General features: G+C 38.0%; 1 pseudogene; it reads left to right on the forward strand.

Moving 5' to 3' along the window:
* The first annotated feature begins 215 nt into the window (after nucleotides 1–215).
* LOC110219128 (high mobility group protein B3 pseudogene) lies at nucleotides 216–16,692 on the forward strand (annotated as a pseudogene).
* Nucleotides 16,693–17,596: the final 904 nt, after the last annotated feature.

Raw genomic sequence — 17,596 nt, forward strand, 5'->3', positions numbered from 1 at the left:
AGAACCCTGACACCCACTAGGTCACTTCTCTGCCATCTGTAAAGATACAGTTATGTCCCTTTAACTAATTGTGATGCCTTCATTCTCAGTGTTATGAGTACCAAGGATCTGCTCACATATGCCACAAGTTGCCTGTAGGGAAACTAGTTCTACAGGTACCACAACTGACTTTCAACAGGTACTGTAGTTAATTCACAGAATCAGCTGAAGGTGTCATGAGTGCAGGAGGGGCACCCAGTAATAGCAGCATCTGGGATGCCAAAGAGAGGGGTGATGAGGCAAAGAGTGGGAAGGACAAAAAGTTCTCTTCCCCTCCCTGGCTCAGCATGCCTGATCCCATGAGTTCCAATAGACCCAACCAATGGCCGCCTAGGATGGTTAGTCCTGGGCAGCTGCAGGGCCGATACTGTAACAGGACAAAAGGGAGCCAGAGAGTGCTTCTTGAGAGCATTACATCACACACCAATTGGCAGTGTTTGTTCTATAGATACTACATACACAGTGTGGGGAAGTGGGGAAGCCAGCAACATTTACAGTGGCTAATTCTACTTTTCAGTTTTGGAACAAAGTTGCTGTTTGCTTTTGTGGAAATCTGAATTTTTCAAGAAATTTGCCTGTAATTCACATACATCTCTTATATGCTTCCTTTTCCACCTAAGAGAATCACCATTTATTCATCCTATCCTCTCCATGAAAAGCTTCGACTTTTGTGCTTTCAGTGGGGTAAATGAATTCTCTGGGCAATGAGTTCTTAAGAGCAAGCTGTGCTCCCTAGCAGAGCTGTCATTTATAATATTCTTGGAGGAGAGATTTCGAATGGCAGAACCTACAGTTTTCCTAAGTCCATCTTTGAGAGTCCCTAGTGTAGGTACAAAAGTGATTTCACTTACTGACTCAATTAACTACAAGGCAGGGAGAGGGGACTTAACCCACAAGGAAGTTACACAGTTTGAGACTTCCCAACAACAGATCAAGTTGTCAGCCCTGCAGGTACTAGGAACCTGTATAGAAACTTGGTCACTTCATTCACGTGATTTTTCTTTGTATTGTTGTTTTAAGAAAACACAATGACAATATATAATACATTCACATTATTAAATATAAAATGTATATAGCACACACACATGCTTTTTTTCTGAAATGCTTAGAAGCCAGAACCATGTTGCCTTGCTTTGGTATGGAAACAGGAAGGGGAGAAAAATCTTATGATGGTTTTCACCTTTCCAGAATTTACTCAGTGAGCATTCTAATCCAGTACATTTCTTTATACTTTTAAATAGGTATTCAAAGGCAAAAATAGAAGTTTACGTTACTGCATAATATTTAATATCTACAGTGTTACATTTTTTAGGCATATGTTCAATGAATAGGGGAATTCGAGATGATTTGTTCACAAAACATGAATTCTTAAGAAAAATGACTGCTAAATTATTTTTTTAGTTCTTTGATTATATCCAAAAGAATAGATACACATTCTCATCATAAAATATACATTCTCTAGTAAGTAAGGTTTTTGTCCATTGCATATTGAAATATGCAAGCACAGGTGGGGGATATCACTTCACTACTATCAAAGTACAAAAATCAAAAGGAGCATTTCACTAGGATGAAGGAAGAGTGCCTTGCCTTCTGTTCCATGGAGTCCTAAAGCTAAACCAATTACTTGTGCTGCTAAAGGAGGGTCTCAGAGGATTGCCCTTGGGATCTAGTCTTTTCACACACACTGCACCAGTTCCTGTTCAGTTAGGGTCCCATAGTGTCCCCAGAGGCTGCTGACTCACTTCACTTCTTTTATCAAGCAACACGGTGTCTCTTGGAGACTAGGCTGATATTCCTATAATGACTGTTCTCCATCATGGTCTCTAGGAGGAATTTGCTTCTTGAAGATGTTCCTTCCAACTATGTTTTAGGAAACTGCCTGGCAGCGATGGTGGCAGGGCAGGGGAAGGGGCTTATGCTGTGGGGGACAGGAACGGAAATCTGGTGCTCTCCACAGTCCTAGAACATGGCCTCCCATGATGCCATATTTGGCAGCATCTTTCACTTGGTCCCCTAAGACCTAAGGGTGGGTGGGAATGGGGGAAGATGACTTGCACAGAACTGTGCTAGAAACAACAGCTTGAACAGCTTACAGTGAACAGGGAGGTGGACATGAACAATCAAGGAAATAGCCTCACCTTGAGCTTCAGGAATCTTACATTCTGTGTACCTGGACAAGTGATAATTACCCAACGATATACCATACCCACTGGTTTATGACACTATGTCAGTGGGGAAGCATGGCAGGCAATATGGATAGCAAACAATGGACTTGAAACAAAAAAGCCTATCGGGGGGTGAAGCCAAGATGGCAGAGTAAAAGCAGTGACTTACTTGAGCTCTCCTCCAAACCCCTCCAGATACCTATAAAAATGGCTCTAAACAAATTCTAAAGCAGCAGAACCCACAAAAAGACAGAGCAAAAAAATATTTCCAGCCCAAGACAGCCTGGGTGGTTGATCATAAAGGTATATCTTGCCAAGCAGGGAGAGGAGTGCAATTTGGCATGGGCATGCAGGCCACAGTGAACCTGAAGCAGGCCTCAGAGGTTTGAACAGTGGGCAGCTGTGGCAGTTGCCAGACTTCTTAAAGCCCAAACACCAAAGACAACTTACAAGGTCAATAGGAAAAGTCTATCTGTGGTAGTGAGAGAGAAGCACAGTCACAGTCCCAGCTCAGTACCTCTGCATGGCCCTGTGGTGGTGGCTGCCTCTGGAGCTTCCATCCTACAGACTGAGGGGGAATCAAGTGGCTGATCAGAGGGGGATTGCAGGGATCTCTTTGCTGGTATAAGATTCTCTTGCTTTGCCCATGCTTCAATCTGGGTCACAGTTCTAGGTGGCAATCCTGGGGTGAGCAGGAGCTGGCAAGGTAGAGCTTGTAGTGGCTGTGGAGAGAGAATCCTCCTCACAGTTCCAAGACAGAAAAGATTACTTGTGGTCACTCATAGACCATAGCACTGGCCAGGAAAGGAGTAACACCTTGCCCTTGATCAAAGCACCTTGGAAGAACTGAAAATTTATAGGTCCCTAAAATTATCTCTGAAAAGAGCTGCACAAAATCCCCAAAGCTTAGGATAGTACATTCTCCACACTGGAAACAGACCCCTACCTTAACAAAGAGTTTATAACTCAAGTAATTCACTGGGATCATGAGCAAGTAGTGCAAAAAGAGCCAGACCATACAGTCTTACTTTGGTGACAAAGAAGATGAAAACATGCAACCAGAAGAAAACAACAAAGTCAAAGCTCCTACATCTAAAGCCTCCAAGAAAAACATAAATTGGTCCCAGACCATGGAAGAGTTCAATAAGGATTTTGAAAAGAAAGTGAGAGAAGTAGAGGAAAAAATAAGAGTGATGCAAGAAAATCATGACAAATAAGTCAACAGCTTGTTAAAGGAGACTCAAAAATATACTGAAGAAAATAACACCTTAAAAAATAGCCTAACCCAAATGGCAAAAGAGGTCCAAAAAGCCAATGAGGATAAGAATGCCTTAAAAATGAAAATTGGCCAAATGGAAAATGAAGTCCAAAAGCTTACTGAAGAAAATACTTCCTTAAAAATTACAATGGAAGGGGCAGAGCCAAGATGGCTGAGTGAAAGCAATGACTTGCTTGAGCTCTCCCCCAAACCCCTCCAAATACTCATAAAAAATGGCTCTAAACAAATTATGAAGCAGCAGAAGTCACAAAAAGAGTGAAACAAATTTCCAGCCCCAGACAACCTGGATGATTGATCAGAAAGGTGTATCGCACCAGGCTGGGAGCCCAGAGCAGCACAGCGTGGGTGCACAGGCCGCAGCAAACCTGGAGCAGGCCTCAGAGGGCTGAATCTCGGCTAGCTGTGGAGGTTTCCAGACCCCTCAATCCACCAATGCCAAAGACAACTTAGAAGGTCAGTGGGAAAAGTCTGTTTCTGTCGGTGCTCAGAGAGGAAGGCGGGGTTTCAGCTCCATTCCCCAAGAGTGTGGCCCTGGGGGGTGCAGCTGCTTCCTGAGCTTCTGGCCCACAGACTGAGGGGGAATCCAGTGGCTGATCAGAGAGGGATTGCAGGGATCTCTTTGCCAGTGCTGAGGCAGGAATCTCTTGCTTTGCCCGTGTTGGATCTGGGTCACAGTTCTGGGGGCAGTGCTGGTGGTGAGGAGGAGCGCTGTGGTGGAGCTTTAGTGGCTGTAGAGAGAAACCCCTCCTCACAGTTACAGGACAGAAAGGAATACTTGTGGTCACAGGCCAGGAAAGGAGTAAACACCTCGCCCCTTATCATACCACCTTGGAAGAACTGACACCTCGCCCCTTATCATACATTGGAAGCGACAGACTCTTAACATTAACAAGGGACAGTACATTCCACATTGGAAGCAGACTCTTACCTTAACAAAGAGTTTAAAACTCAAGTAATTGGCTGGGATCATGAGCAAGCAGCAAAAAAGTCAGACTATATTATCTTACTTTGGTGAAAAAGAAGATCAAAATATACAACCAGAAGAAGACAACAAAGTCAAAGCTCCTACATCCAAAGCCTCCAAGAAAAAATGAATCAGTCCCAGGCCTTGGAAGAGCTCAAAAGGGATTTTGAGAAGCAAGTAAGGGAAGTAGAGGAAAAACTGGGAAGAGAAATGAGAGTGATGCAAGAAAATCATGAAAAAAGTCAACAGCTTGCTAAAGGAGACCCAAAAAAATACTGAAGAAAATAACACCTTAAAAAAAGCCTAACCCAAATGGCAAAAGAGGTCCAAAAAGCCAATGAGGAGAAAAATGCCCTAAAAAGCAAAATTGGCCAAATGGAAAAGGAAGTCCAAAAGATTACTGAAGAAAATACTTCCTTAAAAATTAGAATAGAGCAATTGGAAGACAGTGACTTTATGAGAAATCAAGACACTGTAAAACAAATCCAAAAGAATGAAAAATTAGAAAACAATGTGAAATATCTCATTGGAAAAACAACTGACCTGGAAAATAGATCCAGGAGAGAGAATTTAAAAATTATTGGACTATCTGAAAGCCATGATCAAAAAAAGAGCCTAGACATCATCTTTCAAGAAATTATCAAGGAAAACTGCCCTGATATATTAGAACCAGAGGGCAAAATAGAAATTGAAAGAATCCACAGATCTCCTCCTGAAAGAGATCCCCAAAGGAAAACTCCTAGGAATATTGTAGCCAAATTCCAAAGTTCCCAGGTCAAGGAGAAAATATTACAAGCTGCCAGAAGGAAACAATTCAAGTACTGTGGAAACACAATCAGGATAACACAAGATTTAGCAGCTTCTACATTAAAGGACCACATGGAATATAATATTCTGGAGGGCAAAGGAGATAGGATTACAACCAAGAATCACCTACCCAGCAAAACTGAGTATAATCCTTCAGGGGAAAAAATGGTCATTCAGTGAAATAGAGGACTTTCAAGCATTCCTGATGAAAAGACCAGAGCTAAATAGAAAATTTGACTTTCAAATACAGGACTCAAGTGGAGCATGAAGAGGTAAACAGGAAAGAGAAATCATAAGAGACCTATTAAGATTGAATTGTTTACATTCCTGCATGGAAAGATGATATTTGTAACTCATGAGACTTTGTCAGTATTAGGGTAGTTGGAGAGGAAAAATTATATGTATGTATGTATAGAGATAGATAGATAGAGGGCACAAGGTGAGTTAAAATTAAGGGGTCATATCTGGAGAATAAAATTAAGGGATGAGACAGGATGATACTCAGAGAAGGAAGGGAGAGGTAGAGTGGGTAAATTATCTCACAAAAAAAAAAAAACAGAAAAGTCTCTCACAGTGGAGGGGAAACAGAGGAAAATGAGAGAGAATGAGGGAATCTTATTCTCATAGGATTTGGCTTAAGGAGAGAATAACATACACATTCAATTGGGTATGGAAATCTGTCTTACCCTACAGGAAAATAGGGGGAGAAGGGGACAAGAGAGCAGGAGGATGATAGAGAGCAGGGCAGATTGGGAAAGAGGGTAATCAGAAGCAAATGCTTCTGAGGAGGGACAGGGTCAAAAGAAAGAATAGAATAAATGGGAGGGCAGGATAGGATTAAAGGAAATAGAGGTAGTTTTTCACAACGTGTCAACTATGGAGGTGTTTTGCATAACTGCACATGTACAACCTATATTGAGTTGCTTGCATTTTCAATGAGGGTGGGTAGGGAGGGAGGAAGGGAGAAAATTTGGAACTCAAAGTTTTAAAAACACATGTTTTAAAAAAAATGTTTTCACATGCAACTGGGAAATAAGAAATACAGGAAATGGGGTGCAGAAGTCTATCCTGCTCTACAGGAAAATAGAAGGGGAAGGGGATAAGAGAAGGTGGGGGAGATAGAAGAGAAGGCAGACTAGGGGAAGGGTATTCAGAATGCATGCCATATTGGGGTGGGGGGAGGGGTGAGAAATTTGGAACTCAAAAACTTGTAGAAGTGAATGTGGAAAACTAAAAATAAATAAATTTATATTTAGAAAAATTAGAATGGAGCAATTGGAAGCTAGTGACTTTATGAGAAATCAAGGTAGTGTAAAACAAGTCGAAAAGAATGAAAAAAATAGTGAACAATGTGAAATATCACATTGGAAAAACAACTGACCTGGAAAATAGATTCAGGAGAGAGAATTTAAAATGTATTGGACTCTCTGAAAGCCAGGATCAAAAAAAGAACCTAGATGTCATCTTTCAAGAAATTATCAAGAAAAACTGTCCTGATATTTTATACCAGAGGGCATAATATAAGTGGAAAGAATCTACCAATCACCTCCTGAAAGACATCCAAAAAGAAAAATTCCTAGGAATATTGTAGCCAAATTCCAGAGTTCCCAGATCAAGGAGAAAATATTGCAAACAGCCAGAAAGAAACAATTCAAGTACTGTGGAAACACAATCAGGATAACACAAGATTTAGCAGCTTCTACATTAAGGGACCAGAGGCCATGGAATATAATGTTCTGGAGAGCAAAGGAGATAGGATTACAATCAAGAATCACTTACCCATAAAAACTGGGTATAATCCTTGAGGGGAAAAAATGGTCATTCAGTGAAAAAGGAGACTTTGAAGCATTCTTGATGAAAAGATGAGAGCTGAATACAAAATTTGACTTTCAAATATGAGATTCAAGTGAAACATGAACAGGTAAACAGGAAAGAGAAATGATAAGGGATTTATTTAGGTTGAACTGTTTGTATTCCTTCTTGGAAAGATGATATTTGTAACTCATGAGTCCTTTGTCAGTATTAGGGTAGTTGGATGGAAAAAATGATATGTATATATGGATAGATACATACATACATACATACATACATACATACATACATAGAGGGCACAGGTGAGTTGACAATGAAAGGTTGATATCTGGAGAATAAAATTAAGGGGTGACAGAGGATTATACTGGGAGAAGGAGAAAGGGAGAGGTGTAATGGGGTAAATTATCTCACATAAAACAGACAAGAAAAGGCTTTTACAGTGGAGAGGAAATGGGGGAAGGTGAGAGGGAATGAGTGAATCTTATTCTCATAGGATTTGGCTTAAGGAGGGAATACCATACACACTCCATTGGGTATGGAAATCTATCTTACCCTACAGGAAAATAGGGGAGGAAGGGGACAAGAGAGCAGAGGGATGTTAGAGGGGGGCAATTGGGGGAGGTGGTAATCAGAAGCAAACATTTCTTTGGAGGGATAGCGTCAAAAGTGAGAACATAATAAATGGGGGATGAGATAGGATGAAGGGAAATATAATTAGTTTTTCACAACATGACTACTAGGGAAGTGTTTTGCATGAATACACAGGTATAAACTGTATAGAGTTGCTTGCCTTTTCAATGAGGGTGGATGGGGAGGGAGGAAGGGAGAAAATTTGTAACCCAAATTTTAAAAACACATGTTAAAAAATTGTTTTCACACACAATTGCGAAATAAGAAATACAGGAAATGAGGTATAGAAATCTATCCTGCCCTACAGGAAAATTGAAGGGGAAGGTGATAAGAGAACAGGAGTGGAAGAAAGATAGAAGGGAGGGCACATTAAGTCAAGGGCTATACAGAATATATGCCATCTTGAGGTGCGGGAGGGATGAGATGGGAAGAAAATTTCAAACTCAAAATCTTGTGGAAGTGAATGTTGGAAACAAAAAATAAATAAATTTTTAAGAAAGAAAAACAAAACCTATATGATAGAAAAGGAAAATGATAAGTGTTTGAGGGGGTGTGGGGAAATTGGTACACTAATGCACCATTGGTGGAGTTGTGAACTAGTCCAACCATTCTTGAAAACAGTTTGAAACTATACCCAAAGGGTTTTTAAACTGTACATACTTTTTGACACAACAATAGCACTACTAGGGCTGTATCCAAAGAGATTTTAAAAAATAGAATAGTATCTAAATGTTTGTGTGTGTGTGTGTGTGTGTGTATACTCTTTTATTTATTTATTTATTCAGTTTTGACAGAATATTTTTGTGGTAGCAAAAAAATTGGAAATTATGAGAATGCCTATAATTGAGCAACGATTGAACAAATTGTGGTATATGATTTTAATGGAATTTTATTGTGCCGTAAGAAATTGATGAGCAAGACACTTTTAGAAAATCTGAACTGATTCAAAGTGAAGTTAGTAGGACCAGGAGAATATTGTACATAGTAACAGCAATATTGTGTGATGATCAACTGTAAATGATTTAGGTATTCTCAGCAATACAATGATTGAAGACAATGCTGAAGGACTTATGATAAAAAAAAAATGCTATCCATTACCAGAGAAAGAACTGATGGAACCTACATGCAGATTGAAGTATAGTGTTTTTCCATTTCTTTTCTTTCACATGACTAACATAAAAATGTGCTTTGCCATTTTGTACCATGATACATGTACAGCCCATATTAAATTGCTTGCTGTCTTATGGAGTGGCAAAGGCTGTCTGGGAGGGAGAAAATTTGGCACTTAAAATAAAAAAAAAAGTTAAAATTGTTTTTATATGTAGTTAGAAAAAACATATTTTAAAAAAAGCATACGACTATGAAAAAAGTGTTTAGATTAAGCAGCTTACCCATACTGAACCTTGGTGAATTACTTGGTTCTAACTGATACTGTATGAATAAGGCATACCACCCAAATGAGTGAAGAGCATGACTACTTTAGTTGTCTATTACCCATGGGTAATAGCCCTTTCTATTGGTTAGATGTTCTGTCTTGTATCACTTCTGCATAGAACTGCAATGGTAGCATAGTTGTTCATAAAGTATTTCATTTGATCTCACATTTCTGCAAGACTTCTCTATTCAAAACCCTACAAAGCTTGCTATATTTGCTGGATGGGAAGAAGGGTAGTAGAGCACATGGTGAAAATCAGAATAAGTTTCAGTTCAAGCTCTGGGTCAAATGAGTTGTTGAATGTGGGCCAATCACTTGCTATCTACATGATCACATTCTAAGATTTCAAGCCTAACATTTTATGATTCTACGAGCTCACCTAGCCAACCTCTTTCACATAGACATAAAGAATGGAATTTCCTGCTGACATGTAATTAAAGTTTTATCTCCTTCCCACCATACCCTTTCACAATATCATAGATTAGAGGGGAAAGTACTTTAGAAATTATGTTGTCTAATCCTGTCATTTTTTGCAAATGAGCAATCTGAACCCCAAATAGGACAAAGGACTTTTCAAGGTCACAGAGGTAGAAAATGTCAGAGGGTGGAATCCAAAACTAAGTCCTCTAATTCTACAATCCCATTCTCTACACTGCTTGACATTGTATCTTAAGTAGTATTACACATCCCCGTAACAGGTGCTTACAGTGATGAAGTTGCTCATGAACTTTTAGCACTTAGGTATAGTAGAGAGCCAACTTTGGAGTCAAGAAGGCTTCAGCTCAAAATTTGATTCTTACATATTAACTTTTTTCATGCTGAGAAAGTCACTTAACCTCTAAATATGTCAGACAAATGTATAAGAGTATCATATTCAGAGCTGGTGCTGATCTTCATTGGGAGATGGATTTTCTCCCTGTTAAATTATTTATTCCTATGAAATTACAGGTTTGGTTAAAAAGATACCTAATGGATTTACCACATTTCACTAAGATTGGCTACTCAGATACATACTTAAATATATGTTCTATTCTTAGATATTATCAGTCCTTAGTCTCATACCAACAATGGTTTAGTGACATCACAGTTCCCTTTACTAACTATGTGTAAGAGGAGGAAAAGAGTAATTAATCTCTTTTATATATTTTCAAAAAATAAATAAATCAAAACCATAAACTCTTACAGCCCAATAAATATAAACTTTTTGAGATGTGTAATATACAATCTCCTCCCCTCCCAGCTCCTAGACTAGATTTATAAGAAACCTTAGAGGCCATCATATTTGATCACTTTACACATGAGGGATCTGTGGGTAGAAGCGAAGTGATTTGACTAGACTGACATCGTTAGAAAATAAGTGAGACCTGATTTGAATTCAGGCCTTCCTGATTCCACTTCCAACATTCTCTTCATTGACCTATCTATTGTGTATCCTTAGAGCATGTTACAGATGGCTAATTAGGTTGTGCTTTTTCAGGATTTTTTTTTTAAGAAAACATCATAATCACCTTCAGTATCATTATATAGTACTGTGGGTGGAATGTGTGAAATTCATTGTCAACCAATCCTACTCCACACCCAATTTCCTACAAGTGGAAAAGGAGATTCAAAACATTCTCAAAAATTAAAGATATATCCTTTACTAGACTTTTTTTGAAAATTGAATATAGCTCACCTTCAGTTTCAAATAGACATGACTTGTCTTTCTCTTTTCACTGCTGCTGTCACAGTTGTTTTTGCAGTGTCTTATAGATTTGAAGACAAAAAGTTTGTATGTAGTGGGGTGGAGAGAGATTTATTATGTGAACTCTCACCGGGATCTCTGTTTGTGCCTCTGAATATATGACAGTAGAAGCCAGAGGAAACAGGACTTTACCTCTGTGTCATTTGGATGTCATACCCTTTTGTTTGTAAGGTTTCAATTGTTATTCCAGGCAGGTTAATTGTTCATTGCAGAATGTCTCCCACTTCAAACAAGAAAAAATGTGGTCATATTATACTGGAAGAGCAGTAGTTATTAAAGGGAAAAAATAATAAATGTCCTTTAATTGTATCTTGCTGGAATTAGTCATTAGTCTCAATGAGTGATGGGAAGACAAATAACATTTTTAAAAGCCTCCAGATGAATGTTAAGTCTGTCTCTACATAACAAAAACAAATCATACACAAAAAGGACCCTTTCCCAATCTGATATGAATAAATCTATTTGGAGGCAGCATGAAACAATGGAAAGACATTGGATCTTAATTCACTGGAGACTGATTCAATCTTAGTCAATTCACTTTATGACATGATGGGTTAGAAAATCTCCAAGGTCACTTCTACTTTAAAATCTATGATTCTTTCATTGAAATCAACAGAACTAAAGCTTATCAGTCATCCCAAAAGTATTAATTAAGCACCTACTCTTCACCAGGCACTGGGCTAGGTATTAGAATAGAGAGAAAATAAAAGTGAAACATCTTTGCCCTCAAACAGCTTACGTTCTATTGGTGAAGACCACACATGCATTAAAAAGTACATGAAGAACATACACAAAGTAATAAAAAAAAATGAGGAGGAAGGATATTAGAAGCTGAGGTAAATAGAAGAGACCTCATATAGAAGGTGATACTTGAGTTGAGCCTTGAAAGAAACAAGGATTGTTTAAGGCAGAGGTGAGGTGGGAGAGTATTCCAGTCACAGGGCATAGTCTATGGAAAGACATGGAGTGGGGACTAGGAATGATATAGATGAGGTACAGAAAGAAGTCCAGTTAGGCCAACCATAGTGTATGAGGAAGAGGGTATTGCACAATAAGGATGGACAGGTAGTTTGGCATCATGTTGTGAAGGGCTTTAAAAGGCAAAAATTATAGTTTATGTCTGATATTAGAGACAATAAGGAAGCACTAGAGTTTACTGAATACAGAAATTTTATGGTCAGACCTTCATGTTAAGTAAATCGCTTTGGCAGTATTAGGCACCTATGTGGTCTGGTGGATTAAGCATTGGACTGGGAGTGAGGAAGAGGTAAGTTCAAATTCAACCTTAGACACTTATTACATATGTGACCCTGGGCAAGTCACTTAAACACTGTTAGCCACAGTTTCTTCATTTGTGAAATGGGAATAATAGTACCTACTATATACTAATAGGGTTGTTATGAGGACCAAATGAGATGACATGTAAAGTGCTTTACAAACCTCAAACATATGTATGTGTGTGTATGTGTGTGTATATATGTAGATAAATGTATGTGTGTATATATGTATATATGTGTATGTGTATATATATATATATACACATACATACATATATATATGTACACATACATACATGCATACATGCTACACACACACACATATCTGTGATGATGATGATGGATAGATTAGAGAAGCGAAAGACTTGAGGCAAGGAGTACAATTAGAAACCTATTGAAAAAGCCCAGGCAAGGGGAAGGTAGGTGGCGCAGTGGATAGAGCATTCGCCCTGGAGTCAGGAGGACCTGAATTCAAATCCAGTCTCAGACCAGATACTTGACACGTACTAGCTGTGTGGGCAAGTCACTTATCCCCAACTGCCTCACCAAAAAAAAAAAAAATAGCCCAGGCAAGACATTATGAGAGTTTGAACTATGTTGATGACTGTGTATGTAGAGAAAAGGGGTCAAGCAAAAGATATTATTTGACTAGGAAAACAACAACAACAACAACAACTTTGGCAACTGGTTGAATAGAAGCAGTTAGGTGGCACAGTAGATAGAATACAGGACCTGGAGTGAGGAAGGCCTCATATCACAACCAGTCTGAGATATTTACTAACTTTGTGATCTTAGCCAAGTCAAAAACCTCTATTTGCTTGATAGCTTGCTCATCTACAAAATGGGGATAATAATAGCACCTAACTTTCCAGGTTGTTAAGAGAAAATGAGAAAATACATATAAAGCACATTACAAATTTAAAGCTCTATATAAATGCTAGCTTTTATTACTGTTGTAGTTTTTGTTGTAGTTAAATATGTGGGGTAACGGGAATTAAAGAATCAAGATTTTGAACCCCAGACAGCGGAATGATGGTAGTGTCCTTCAAAGAAAAAGGGAAGTTTGAGATGAGATAGCTTTGGGTATGTAAAAGTTAATGAGATCTGTTTTGAAAGTGTTGAGTTTAAGATGGAAATGTCCAGAAGGCCATGATATTAAACTACAGCTCACTAGAAAGACTAAGGCTAAACATATAGATCAGCAAATAATGAAAACGGCAATGATAATCAAAGCTATGGAAACCAATGAGGTCACCAAGTGAAGGAGTATAGAGAAAAGAAAGGAGAGGATCAGAGCCAAAGCCGTGGAATTCATAATTACATTGGACTGAAAATATAAATATAGTTAATGGTAAATTTGTGCCAAGAGGACTGGCTGAATATCCATGTGTCCTCCATTCTTATAAGAAAGACCAAGAAAGAGCAAGAAAGGAAACTAAAAACTATAGTCCGGTGAATCTTATTGATATTCCAAAAGAGTTGATGGAATCATTGCTCCTTGAGCAATAAATTAGAAGAATCTATTGTGGAAGTGAGGCCACATGATTTTTCTGTGGGGAAGTAATATGTAACATTTTACCATCATTTTCTGGAAGAATACATTTTTATGTGGTAAGAGACATTATATTATTGCATCGGTTATTGTTATACCTTCAAAAATCTTTGTAAAATTCTACACCAAAGAATAATTTAAAAAATAAATAACAACAAAGACAGAAAGCAAAATGTGATTTTTGGCTAATGTATGTTACCAAAAGGAAACTAGATAACATGGGGTATAAAGTTAGTGGTTTGCATGAATGACTCAAGGAAGAATACATAGTGTGATTATATAAAGATTAGTCTTTGGACTAATCTTATTTTGCACTCTGATAAATTATACAGACAAGGGAGTAAATAATAATATCTTTAAATTTTCACATGACATTAAGGACTTTTGAGAAAAAAAAATCAAAAGGGACAAACTACAGGAAGATATTGCTAACAGATTCTAGGCCACAAAGGTGAGAGGTGAATTTTACTATGAGCAAGTAAAAGGCAATATATTGGGGTGAGAGTTATTCCAAACCACAGGCATACCTTGACATGAATACTTGGTCAATCAGCTCATTATACATATTGACAACCATCTCCCTACAAAAATTAACACTGGAACATCTCTCTTCACTGCCCATTCTTCCTCTATTCTCAATCATTCATTCACTAAATAAGTAATTATTTATTACCTAATCTGAGTAAATAGATTTTCTAGACACTTCAGAACATCTCCTCATTCAAGAGGTATGCTGCTGCACATCTGTGTGATTAAGTAATGTGTATGAGAAAGCTGTAAGCATTAGTCATTTCCCTCTCCTCACTTTGTTTTCATGGATAAGAGCTCTGAATGACAATACCTAAACAAAGGGTATTATTGGACATGCTCCAACCTCTGCTTCTGTGACCTTCAATTTGGCTAAGAGCCTATAAATCTGAGATTGTCAGTTACTACCCAATAGAGAAGTAATGAGATTGGTGTGAAGTAAATTTAACATTTTGAATATTGGGTAAAACCTGGCCCCTGAGTCATGACATATAGATTAAGATTATATTGTTATTTTTGTTCATTTGTTTGTTTGTTGTTGTTACTGTTATTATTTGTTACAGGTTTGTTATTCCCTTAGTATGGGAACTCAAAATGAGGAAACTCCTTCTACCATTTCAGAAAAACACCTGCCTATTGTGTAACTTGGAGAATTGCCCAAAGTATCCTACAAATACTTAGAATGTTTGCCAGATCCTATAAGGTAACACACAAAAAAATTATTTTGTTGAGAGATGAGCCAAGAGACACAGTGAAATGAGAGAATGGAAGGATCCAAGACATAAATGAAAAGAAATTTTACTTCCAGGATTAAGTAAATCTTTGGTTTTTTCTACTTACAGAGAACTAAGTAAATTTTTTTTTGTTTCCTGGAACTAAAATAACCTTAATTATGGTTAAAATGTATGAGCAAATGCTAGGGATACATATCTGTGAAAGTAAGTCAAAATTATGAAGCAAATAATTTAATGCAAATAAGCAGTTCCATCAACTCTGTCTACCTTCCCTTGTATTGTCTATTCTTGAAATATCAAAAAAATAAAAAGAGGAAAAGGAGAAGGCCTATCCTTGCTCCTCACTCACTGTTACTGCCAAATCTTCCTTCTGGTATCTTCACTCTGTAAGATCTCTTCTTTTGAGCTTTATTCCAAGCACATGTATAATGTAGGTCAGAACCCTCTTTGTGTAACCTACAGAACTTTACATCATTCCATTTCCTGTATCAAGGGGTCCAGTGTCTGCATCATAATCTTGCAGTTACTGCAACTCCTGCTTTCATAAACAATGACTTCAATATAGTTGTTGATATTCTCTTAGGTGGCCTAATGTCCCAGTTCATTAATTTCTCCAACTCCAATTGCCTATACTCCCAAGTTATTTCACCTGAGCTATCAGCACGGATTATCACATGGTCCATTATTCTCAAGGTTTCCTGTAACTGATCTTGAATTTTGAAATGTCTCTTTATGATTCTGTTTTTCCCCCTAGTCCTCCTTTTATCCCACTGTCTGCACGTATGCTTTAACTTCATTGTAAATTCTAGTGCTACACAAAGTTCACCCCATTTGTTTTCTCGATATGCTGCCAAACTTTCCTTGCTTCAGAGCTTTGATTTTAAAGCTGCCTGTTTAACTATACACTGTCTTGAACCTGTTAATGACTTGCTGTCTTGTCTTACTGCCATTCACATTGTGTCAATCCTCAATCCTTGGTAATAAAAGCCACCAACCTTGTCCTCTTCTACCCTTGTGCTGCTAAATACCACTAGAAAATAATGGTATTCCTAACATGCTTCCTGACTAGGCACTGTCGCAAGTGGTTTACAATTATCTAATTTGAGAGACTAGTGAACAATAAGGAGTTCATCGTGTCTAAAGGTGACCCCAAGTAACTGAAGGGCAAGATGTCAGCCTATGCCTTCTTTGTGCAAACTTGCTGGGAAGAGCATAAGAAGAAGAATCCAGAGGTTCATATTAACTTTGCAGAGTTTTCTAAAAGGTGCAGGGAGAGGTAGAAGACTGTGTTTGGGAAAGAGTAATCCAAGTTTGATGAGATGGCAAAATCTGATAAGGTATGATATGATAGAGAAATGAAAGACTATGGGTCAGGAAAAAGAAGAAGGATCCCAATGCACTTAAATGGTCACCTTCTATCTATTTCCTGTTCTGTTCAGAATCTTGTCATAAGATCAAGTCTACAAACTCTAGAATATCCACTGGGGATATGTCAAAGAAGCTTAGTAAAATGTGCAGCAATCTCAGTGATAATAAGAAGCAACCTTATGATAATAAGGCAGCCAAATTGAAAAAGAAATATTAGAAGGATGTCACAGAATATACATCGAAAGGGAAGTTTGATGGGGCAACGGGGGCGACAAAACCTGCCTAGAAAAAGGTAGAGGAAGAAGATGAGGAGAATAAGGAAGATGAAGAGGAGAAGGAAGATGAAGATGATGGATGAACTTGTACTATGTTCTGTCTCCATGTGAATACCAGAGAGTAGAAGAAACACCTTCAAATGAAACACATTTCCTTTGTGATGGTGTTAATTGCTGTCATTAGGCTTAATTGGCTCCTGATCTCATAGCTTCTCAAAAGTGCTTTTAGATAGACATTGTAACCTGTTTACATGAAGTGGACATAGGTATCTTGCAGCACCCAGAAACTATATCAAAGTTGTAAATATTTGCAAATATTTTTAAAATGAAAAGGGGTTCTAATATTCTCCTTACTCTGTGCACTTTAGTTTTTGGTGTAATACAAAAGCATTTACAAATGTTTATAGGCATTTTTTTTTAATTTGAAAGGTTATGTTTAACTACATGGTTATTGGCTAGAAAATTCTGAGTTATAAACTATACATATTCATAGTTTGTAAAAACAAAACCAAAAACAAACCACCCTCTAGACAAATTTTTGGGATCCAGGCTTGAAGGGGTCTTGAAGCTTACCTGTCTTTCCTAGAGGACTGCAACCCAAAGGTTACACTGTGAGGGTAGATTGCAGATATACTGCAGTGGGAGTTCATTTAGCTTAAAAATTGTCTTCCTGTTTATATGGTAAAAAAGCACCCAGCTCCCATTCTTCAGTGTCACAAGGAAGTGGTGCAGTCAACTGGCATGAAAAAAAGTGTCTGGATTTCTGGTTTTCTTTTTTGTTGAAGTGCAACAGGTTTTTTTGTTTTTGTTTTTGTTTTTACTGTATTTATTTTTTGTTTGCAACATTCACTTCCACAAGATTTTGAATTCCATAATTTCTCCCCATCCCTCCCGTGACCCCCACTCCATGACAGCCTGCATTCTGATTTCCCCTTCACCCAATCTGTTCTCCCTTCTACTGCACCTCCCACTTCTCATCCTCTTCTG

This window comes from Phascolarctos cinereus, unplaced genomic scaffold (genome assembly GCF_003287225.1).
Source record: "Phascolarctos cinereus isolate Bilbo 61053 unplaced genomic scaffold, phaCin_HiC Scaffold_4;HRSCAF=312, whole genome shotgun sequence".
In the NCBI taxonomy this organism is placed as follows: Eukaryota; Metazoa; Chordata; class Mammalia; order Diprotodontia; family Phascolarctidae; genus Phascolarctos; species Phascolarctos cinereus.